At 42.0% G+C, this 8,665-nt stretch overlaps 1 pseudogene; it reads left to right on the top strand.

Annotated features, from left to right (window-relative positions):
• Positions 1 to 2,523: 2,523 nt before the first annotated feature.
• Positions 2,524 to 4,272, top strand: LOC124095115 (zinc finger protein 57 homolog; annotated as a pseudogene).
• Positions 4,273 to 8,665: the final 4,393 nt, after the last annotated feature.

Here is an 8,665-nt window from a genome sequence, read left to right as displayed (position 1 = left end):
GTCCTCCCAAAGGATCAGGAGGTGGTTGAGAGAAAGATTGTAATTTCATAGCAAAAGTAACCTTGTGAAACCCCTGTCTCAAAAAGAAAAAAAAATGTGATAGTAAAAGCAAATGGGACTCCATTTTGTTTTGTGATTCTATTCTGTAAAACAACCAGACCAAGTAGAATTATCATGACTGGGATTAGATGTTCTTTGCCTTTTGCTATAGAAACCTTTAACGACATGGAACTACCTAATGGGACATTGTTTTTGTAACTAAGATAATGGGGCTATGTTTCTGTAACTGGGGTGGCTAGGGTAATTGTGAATCTGCAGTATCCCAAGTTCAAGGGAAGCCTGTGTTACCATGCAAGATATGCCTTATCCAAAACAACAAGTACAAAAACAACAACTGGGAAAACAACAGAAAGAAAGAATGCAAAAAAGAAACAAACAAATAATCCAATCAATAGATGGGTCAAGGACCTAAACAGACACTTCTCAGAAGTGAATATACAATCCATCAACAATATATAAAAAATGCTCATTATCTCCAGCAATCAGAGAAATGCAAATCAAAACTACTCTAAGATAGCATCTCACACCATTAAGAATGGCAGCCATTATGAAGACAAACAAAAAGAGTTGGCGAAGATGAGGTGAGGCAGGTGGCAGGGTGTGTGTGAGGTAAACTCATATAATGTGAGGGGACTGAAAATTAGTGCTGTCAATTTGGAAAGCAGTATGCAGATTCCTTGGAAAGCTGGGAATGGAACCACCATTTGACCCAGCTATTTCTCTTCTCAGACTATACCCAAAGGACATAAAAACATCATACTACAGGGACACAGACACACCAATGTTTAAAGCAGCACAATTCACAAGAGCTAAACTGTGGAGCCCACCTAGATGTCCTTCACTGGATGAATGGATTTAAAAATGTGGCATTTATACACAATGGAATATTACTCAGCACTAAAGAAGAACAAGATCATTACATTTGCAAAGAAATGTACGGTATTAGAGAAGATTATGCTAAGTGAAGTTAGCCAATCCCAGAAGAAAAAAAAAATGCCAAAGGTTTTCTCTGATATAAGGGGGGTGAGTCAAAGTAGGGTATGAAGGGAGAGAATGGGAGGAAAATTACCTCTAGATATGGAATGTTGCAGAGGGAAAGTAAGAGAGATTAGGAAAAGCTAGGAATTTAGCCGGAGACAGTCATCATTACAATATACATGAATGAAGATGTGAATTTGGTGTCAACATACCTAATATACAAACAGAGATATGATAAATTGTGGTATAAAGGTGTATATTAAGAATTGGACGGGGGGCTGGATTGGTGAATAAGGCAGCAAAAATTGTGCTCCTTGCAATGGAGTCTGATGGAGGGGATTTATCCAGTATTCCTCAATCCTTCACCAAGGCAAGGTGAGGCCCTAATGTTAGAGGCACATCCAGATCCCAGACTTAGCCAGGTGTGCGTGGCTTGGTGCAGGGTCCACTTCTGCCACCTCGGGGGCTTGCACCAAGGAAAGGTTCCTAGCACATGATGAGTCTTGATCCCAGAAAGGAAATTTCAGGACAAAAGGGCATCCGGCAGTGCTGTGGAAGTCAATGAGTCTATTTCAGAGCACTGAAGCTGGTTCGGTGAGTGTTAGCTCCTGCTGTGCGCCGCCTTGGTGAGCAGAACACCCAGGCTCCCACCGGAGTGCTATGAAACGCTGTGAGTCAATAGTTGGGGCCCCAAGCAGCCACCAAGAGCCATGATCTTACCGCCCTGGGAGGCATAGTGACTGGACAGTATCCTTGAAGGCTAGAGCAGTGACCCAAAAGCCATATTAGAGGAACGAGTGTTGGGCGCTGAAGGGCAGAATATTAATGTGGCTGAATTCCCGCATTTGGGACCTCTAGGGCACTTCCCACAAAGCCTTGCAGGTATGTTGGGGATTTAAGGGGCATTCTGAGAATTTCCTGTGGGAAATTATGAGGGTTTTGGTTTGGAGAGAGACTGATTTGATTCAGGACTGGAAAATGGCAACACATTCCATATGGTACAGTAAGCCTGCTGTGACTTCTGGCCCCTTAATAGTCAAAAGTCTGGAGAGTCATATATAGCTTCCTTCCACTACAGACCACTGCTGATCTCTGGGGTCCTGTGGACAAAGAAAGTACTCTTGGAGGTAAATTGCAGAGGGTGGACAGGAGAGGGAAGTAGGCCGCCAGAGAGACCACCCTGACAGAAGATAGAATCCTGATCAAGGACCTCTTCCTGCCACTCTCAGCAAAAGCCATCTTGAGTACTAATGACAGTAGAGTTCTTCCATGCTGGCTAGTGGAAAGCCTTGAAAGAAAGGGAAAGGGAGAGAGGAGAGAGGAAAGAAGAAGAAAATCAACTTCAGATCCTAGGACTTCTGTTATCATCACATCTTTGGCGGTTCCTAGAGGTAGGCACCAGCCAACTCCACAAAGCAGGCTGAAACAGAAGGTAGACAGTTGCCTTCAGCCTGGCATTACTGGACAATGGCAGCTGAGTGAAGGATGACCAGGTCCCTGAATTCTGCAGCCCAGACATTGAGGGAAAGAGAGGTGTTTTCAATGGTAAAAGAGGAAAATTTGGACAGCACAACTAAACAAAGAAGACAGCCCCTTGAAGCAGATGTGCTTGTCACTGGAAGCGATATTAAACTCTCTAGTTTTTGCAGAACCTTTCCATCTGCCCAGTGTGGGGAGGTAGAGAGCTCCAAGAAGGAGTGTAGTCTTCCTTGGGGGCTTGGCCAGGAGTGGATAAATCTAGAAAGAGACACCACAGAAGAGAAGATACCTGTCACATTAGAGGATGTGGCAGTGAATTTCACCTGGGAAGAGTGGGAATGTCTAGATGCAAGTCTGAGAGCTCTTTACCAGGTTGTTATTTCAGAAACCTTCAAAAACCTGGAGTCTTTGGGAGGAATATTTCTGCCTAAATCAGATGTAACCACCAAGCTCGAGCAAGAAGAAAGACAGAGGAGGGCAGATTTCCATCAGCCAAACAGAGAAGGCCTCTCTTCAGGAGACAAGAAGGCCTCGCTTCAAGAGCCAGGTCAGATTCTGAGAGATGAGGGGATTAGTGATGACAAGAAAGGCTCCCTTATTCACAAAGGGACAAACCAGAGACCACCTTCTGGCAGGACCTCAGGGTTCCAAACATCACAAGCTGGGCCACCCTTTCTCTGCCACACCTGTGGCAGGTGTTTCAGAAACAGCTCCTACCTCCAGCCATCTCTCCAGTCATCAGTTTGTTCATAACCCTAAGCAGACTAACATCTGTAACCGGTGTGGAAAGTTGTTCTGGTGCCCCAAGGCCCTCAGCTACCACAGGCACAGGCAACATGAGGAGAGGCCCTTCTGTTGCTTGCTCTGTGATAAGATCTACTGTGACGCTTCTGGACTGAGTCGGCACCGCTGTGTTCATTTGAATTGCCGGCCCCATTCATGCCTCGTGTGTGGGAAGTGCTTCCCGGACAGGTCTGAGCTCAAATGCCACCAGATGATACACCAAAACGAGGAGCCTGTGGCTGGAAACCAGAAGCATATTGTGAGGATTCCAGGCACTACAGCCGGATTCCAGGAGCCCATTGTCACAAGATAGGAGTCCATCCAGGAACTTGTGAACCAGTTACCAGTGGCCAGGATCCAGGAACTCATATTTAAAACTAAGGATCCTGTGACCAGGACAAAAGCACCAGATAGTAGATCCTCCTACCTGAATACCACATCCAACTCTATTACAGTGCAACCCTTAAAATTCAAGGTCTGCTCTTGCCCACATTGTCCCTTGACTTTTACCAAGAAAGCCTCTCTATCCAGTCACCAGAAGGTTCACCTTACAGAGCAGCCTAACTGCTGCTTCTATTGTGGCAAGTCCTTCAGCTCATCCTTCTGGCTTGCCAAGCACCAGCAGACTCAATGGAAGCAAAAGATCTACATATGCCCCATCTGTGACCTCTGCTTTGGGGAGAAAGAGGACCTTCTGAATCACTGGAGGAGCTATAAAGGCAAGGAATAGTACCTAGGCAGTCCCCATAGATGCTGGGTAATCCTTGGCCAGAGGCTTGGTTGCTTTAATGATTCTCCATGACTGGGAAAGACTGGAGACATTGAGGAAACAAATCTTCAAGAATCCATATTCCTAAGAGAGATGAAATATGGGATAAGGCATGCAAAGGAAACAAGGCAAAGGAGGCAGTGAGGATCTCAAAACAAATAAATGGCCTTTCCAGCAAAGGTCTTTGTGTTTGGTTTTCCTAAGGACTGACCTCCAGGGTCAGGAAGCTTGAGTAGAGGGAGAGAGGATGATGAAGAAAATAAACAAAGAGAAGGGAAAGGACGTGTGCATATAGAAATTCATTATTATTAATTAGCACCTAACTTGTTTCTTTGTGTCTGATAGATCATCAAGTAGTATTTGTTGAATAAAACAATGTCTGCTTTGATAGGTATGAAGATGGGAGAAAGGGATTAGAGAAGAGAAAGTGTGAGGGATGCAGAGAAGTTGTGGAAGTAGGAGGGAAATGTTTCTAAGGTAGATGTGCTGCTCAGTTCCCATTTATTGCATCCTGTGGCCCTCCATAGGCTGCATAGACAAGATGGAGCTCTGGCTGGTATTCTATGTTCTTTCCCCACCTCCAGGTCTAAGTTAGGGCTCTCTACATCCTCACTATGCAGCTCATTCATTCAGCTTCCTCTTTGATATTTTGGACTCTTCCTATTCCTTCCCTTCTACCTTCTCGACTCTGCTCAATAAGGGCTCAGTCTTGGAAGAAACAACCAACATTTGCAAATTGGATGTTCTGTAATTTGCAGTGAGGAGGATCTTTGTCATGTTTGTGTGAGGATTCCTCCTCTCTGTGTTACTCTTCAGCACAGATGTCCTCTGATGAAGAAAAGAGACCCACCTGGATTTAGCCAGAGAGGGCTTCCTAGTGAAAGATGGAGAGGAGGAGAAACATGAGAAGCAAAAAAAAAAAAAAGGCAAAGGAAGGAAGAATCTGAGGAAAGGAAGAAAAAAGATAACAGAAGGGAAATCAGTTATATTTTGAATTCAGAATGTTTCTGGAAGTGTAGATTGGAATGTCCTGTAGCAATGTGGCCAGTGAGTGTGCAACTTGATGGATAAGACATCCCCAAGGATCAGTCTCTGGACCCATCAGACTTGCCTCCACCTTGTCAAAATGCCACAGCACCTTAACCTGGGAAATGAAAAGACCCCTGGAGTTATCTTTTTTCTGTGGCTGCCTTGGTGGTTGGTCTCAGAGGTGAAGCACTGGGCAACTGCTGTTGAGAATGGGAAGGGAGATTCCTACTGGAGGGCACTCTGGGTAGAGCAGATGAGACAGTAGGTGGAAGCAGCCCAGCTTCCCTCTCTGCCACCTGTTAACTTGACTCTAACAACTTCCTTCTTTCCTCTCCCTCACAGGGTAAGTCCTCCTCCACCATGCTTTCCAACTCCTCCTGTTCTGGGGGAGTAACCCCTTCATTGTAGCTTCAGTTTCCCTTTCCTTGCTTTTTGTTCTCAGTTTATAAGAAAGAGAACTTACCTAGTTCCTCAAGAAATTGCCCTGCAAACAAGAGAAATAAATAGATGATCAATGGAAGATGGCTACTCCCTCTCACATCCTCCCTGTGGACACTCAAATTGACCCTTCCCTTTCCATTGAGAGGCCTCACAGATCTCAGTAAGCAAATCTTTTTACAACTCCTCTGAGGAGCCTGCCGATTAGCATGAGGACAGAAGAGGAATTCCAGGGTTCTGGTTGCACTGTTTCCCAGTCAGGGCTGCCTGGGTCCCCCACTGCTTAGTGGTCCTATTTACTGTCTCCTTCCCACTACCTCACCTGCCAGTCTTCAATGCAACCAGTTGTAGCAGATGATAAAGGCTACCAGGGGTCCAAGAACTGGCATGATTACAAACAGGGTTTTCTTCCAGCAGGGTACCCTCAGAAAGTGGGGATCTGAATTTTTCATCAGAAAAAAAAAAAAACAGTGTTAGTATGTATTTCCACTCATACTCACCTACCCTTCTCCTTTTGGGGATTCTGGCCCAAGAACACCAAAGGACTCAGGACAGAATCCATGGAGTCCATGAACTTGGATGAGATGCACCATGTCTTTATTCACATCATATTATCAGCAGTATCTGTACTTTCATTGCCAACGGAAATCATATATGTTTTCCATTCCATTGGAGTTGTTACAGAAATCTCCATGTGCTGTTTACATTGAGAGTTGCTGCTACTTTATTTATGTGTTACTTTTGTTATTTAAAGGAACGTTTGTTAATATATCAGTTTGTTTATGTGTTTGTACCTGTATTCCAACAAAGATTTTATTTGTATCCTATGTGTTATATTTTATGTGTACATTTAAAAACTTTGTGGGGATGGGAATGTGACTTTGTGGTAGACCATTTGTTTTAGCAAATGCAAGTCCCTGGGTTTAATTCCCAACACTGATCCTTGGTACAAAAGAACAAGAAGAAGAAGGAGGAGGAGGAGGAGGAGGAGGAGGAGGAGGAGGAGGAGGAGGAGGATCCTTTCATGGTACAAAAAGAGTTCAGACCTTTGATATTAAAATCCTACAAAATAAAGATCCTCTTGCTCTTACATGTGTATGAGGCAGCAGGAGAGACTTCTCAGTACAGGGAATGCCTGTGCTCTGCCTAATGCCATCTTCTAATTTCGATAAAATTCATTTCAGCACAAATATATGGATGCCCTTCTGTTGGCATTGTTTTTAGGCAGAGGGCAATCTGTAGTAAATGAAAAAGACAGAGACCATACCCTTGAGGGATCAACTTTCTCTTAGGGCTTGGTGGCATTATTGCTCCAAAAATCTTTCCCTGATAGTTGAGTATGGTTACTTGGTCTACACTCATGGAAATTCACTCTGCCATATAAGTAAAGTAGATGTGTGTGTGTGTGAGTGTGTGTGTTTGGTTTTGTTCTGTTAGTTCAATTATGTTTCACATCTTCAACTATACAAAAAGTTTATGTGTTTACCTTCCTTTTGTAATTCCTAAAAGAAAAATGTGTAAGGATTTAACACTTTACATTTGTAAAGGAATAGAAAAGACAGTAGAATTCATTGCACATAACATTCCTAGCCTGTATTTCTATACATTTGTATACACAACACATCATATATGAGCACAAGAGTGGAAATATAAACAGAATACATTACACTTTATGTATGTATACTCTGCCAAAATACATTCTACTGTCATGTAAAACTAAATATTAAAAAATAAAAATATATATTTTAAATTTTGTAAAAAAAAAATAGAACTGGGGGCTAGAAATGTGGCTCAAGCAGTAGTGCATTTGCCTGGCATGCAGGAAGCCCTGGGTTCGATCTTCAGCACCACATAAAATAAAGATGTTGTGCCCACCAAAAAGTAAAAAATAAATATTAAAAACAAGTCTCTCTCTCTCTCTCTCTCTCTCTCTCTCTCTCTCTCTCTCTCTCTCTCTCTCTCAAAAAGGAATTGGATGCAAAAAAAATAAGGAAGCTCATGTATAATGGCAAAATTTGTCATGAACATACTTTATATACTGTTTTATGAAAATTGTGCTGTGAATGGATACTTATGAATGTAATGCCCTCCACTATTGACATGTATGTAAGAAATAAAAGAAAGTAGGAAAGAAAGAAACCACCACTTGATCCAAGACATAAAGATGTAGGCTTATGTTTTCTTCAATGTCATCTTGTATATTAGGTCTTAACTTTGGGTCTTTGATTCATTTTGTGATAATAGCAGATATCTGAAATCATCCATATGCATTAAAAATCCAAGTAATTCAGTTCCATTTTTTGGAGAGAAAATTCTTTTTGCTGTTGAATAATTTTGGCATTCTTGCTGAAAAAATCCATGTCCATCCAAGTATGATCACATGTATAACTTATTTCTGAACTGTCAATTTCATTACATTAATCTACATGTCAATCCCAATGTAAGAAATAAATCATCTTTGTTACTGCAGCTTTGTAGTAGGATTTGAAACTCAAGTGAGTTCTCCATGCTTTTTCTTTTTCATCTGTATCAGTTTTCCTTTTCTAAGTCTGTGGAAGTCAGCTAGGATTCTGATAATGCTAGCATTTTCCCATTTTTAATTGTGATCTTCATATTTTTTCTAGGACTTACCATGTACATCTTATTTTATCAACAACTATTTCAGGTTTATAATAAATCAACTACAATGATACACAGAAATATTACTCCCTCATAGCTCTATTCCATTTTATCCACTTGTGTGCTGTTTTTGTAATACAAATTACATTATAAGTGTTACAAACCCTAAAAGTGTATTGTTATAGCTTCATGTAATTTTATGTCAATGAGAAAAAATAATGAAAGGAAGAAGAAAAAAATAAAGAATTACATATCATTCAATATTGTCAAAATGTAGTAGGTGAAGAAGCACATCTTAAGGATCCTGTGAGCTGAACAGAGTGGCACACACCTGTACACCTGAAATCAGAGTATCTTCAGAAGCCAAATATGCAGGATCTCAAGTTCAAGGCAAGCCTGTGTAACCCATCCAGAGACCCCTTTTCCAAAGCAACAACAATGGGGAAGGGGGGAGGAGAAAGGGACACCATCATTGCCTGTGGATATAGGTGGTTCATCCAGTTCCCTTGA

The sequence above is a fragment of the Marmota monax genome, unplaced genomic scaffold, assembly GCF_021218885.2.
Source record: "Marmota monax isolate L192 unplaced genomic scaffold, Marmota_monax_Labrador192_F-V1.1 WCK01_AAM20220418_F8-fsc00435, whole genome shotgun sequence".
NCBI lineage: Eukaryota > Metazoa > Chordata > Mammalia > Rodentia > Sciuridae > Marmota > Marmota monax.
Note: the sequence above shows the minus strand (reverse complement) of the source record. Positions and strands in the feature narration are given on the sequence as shown.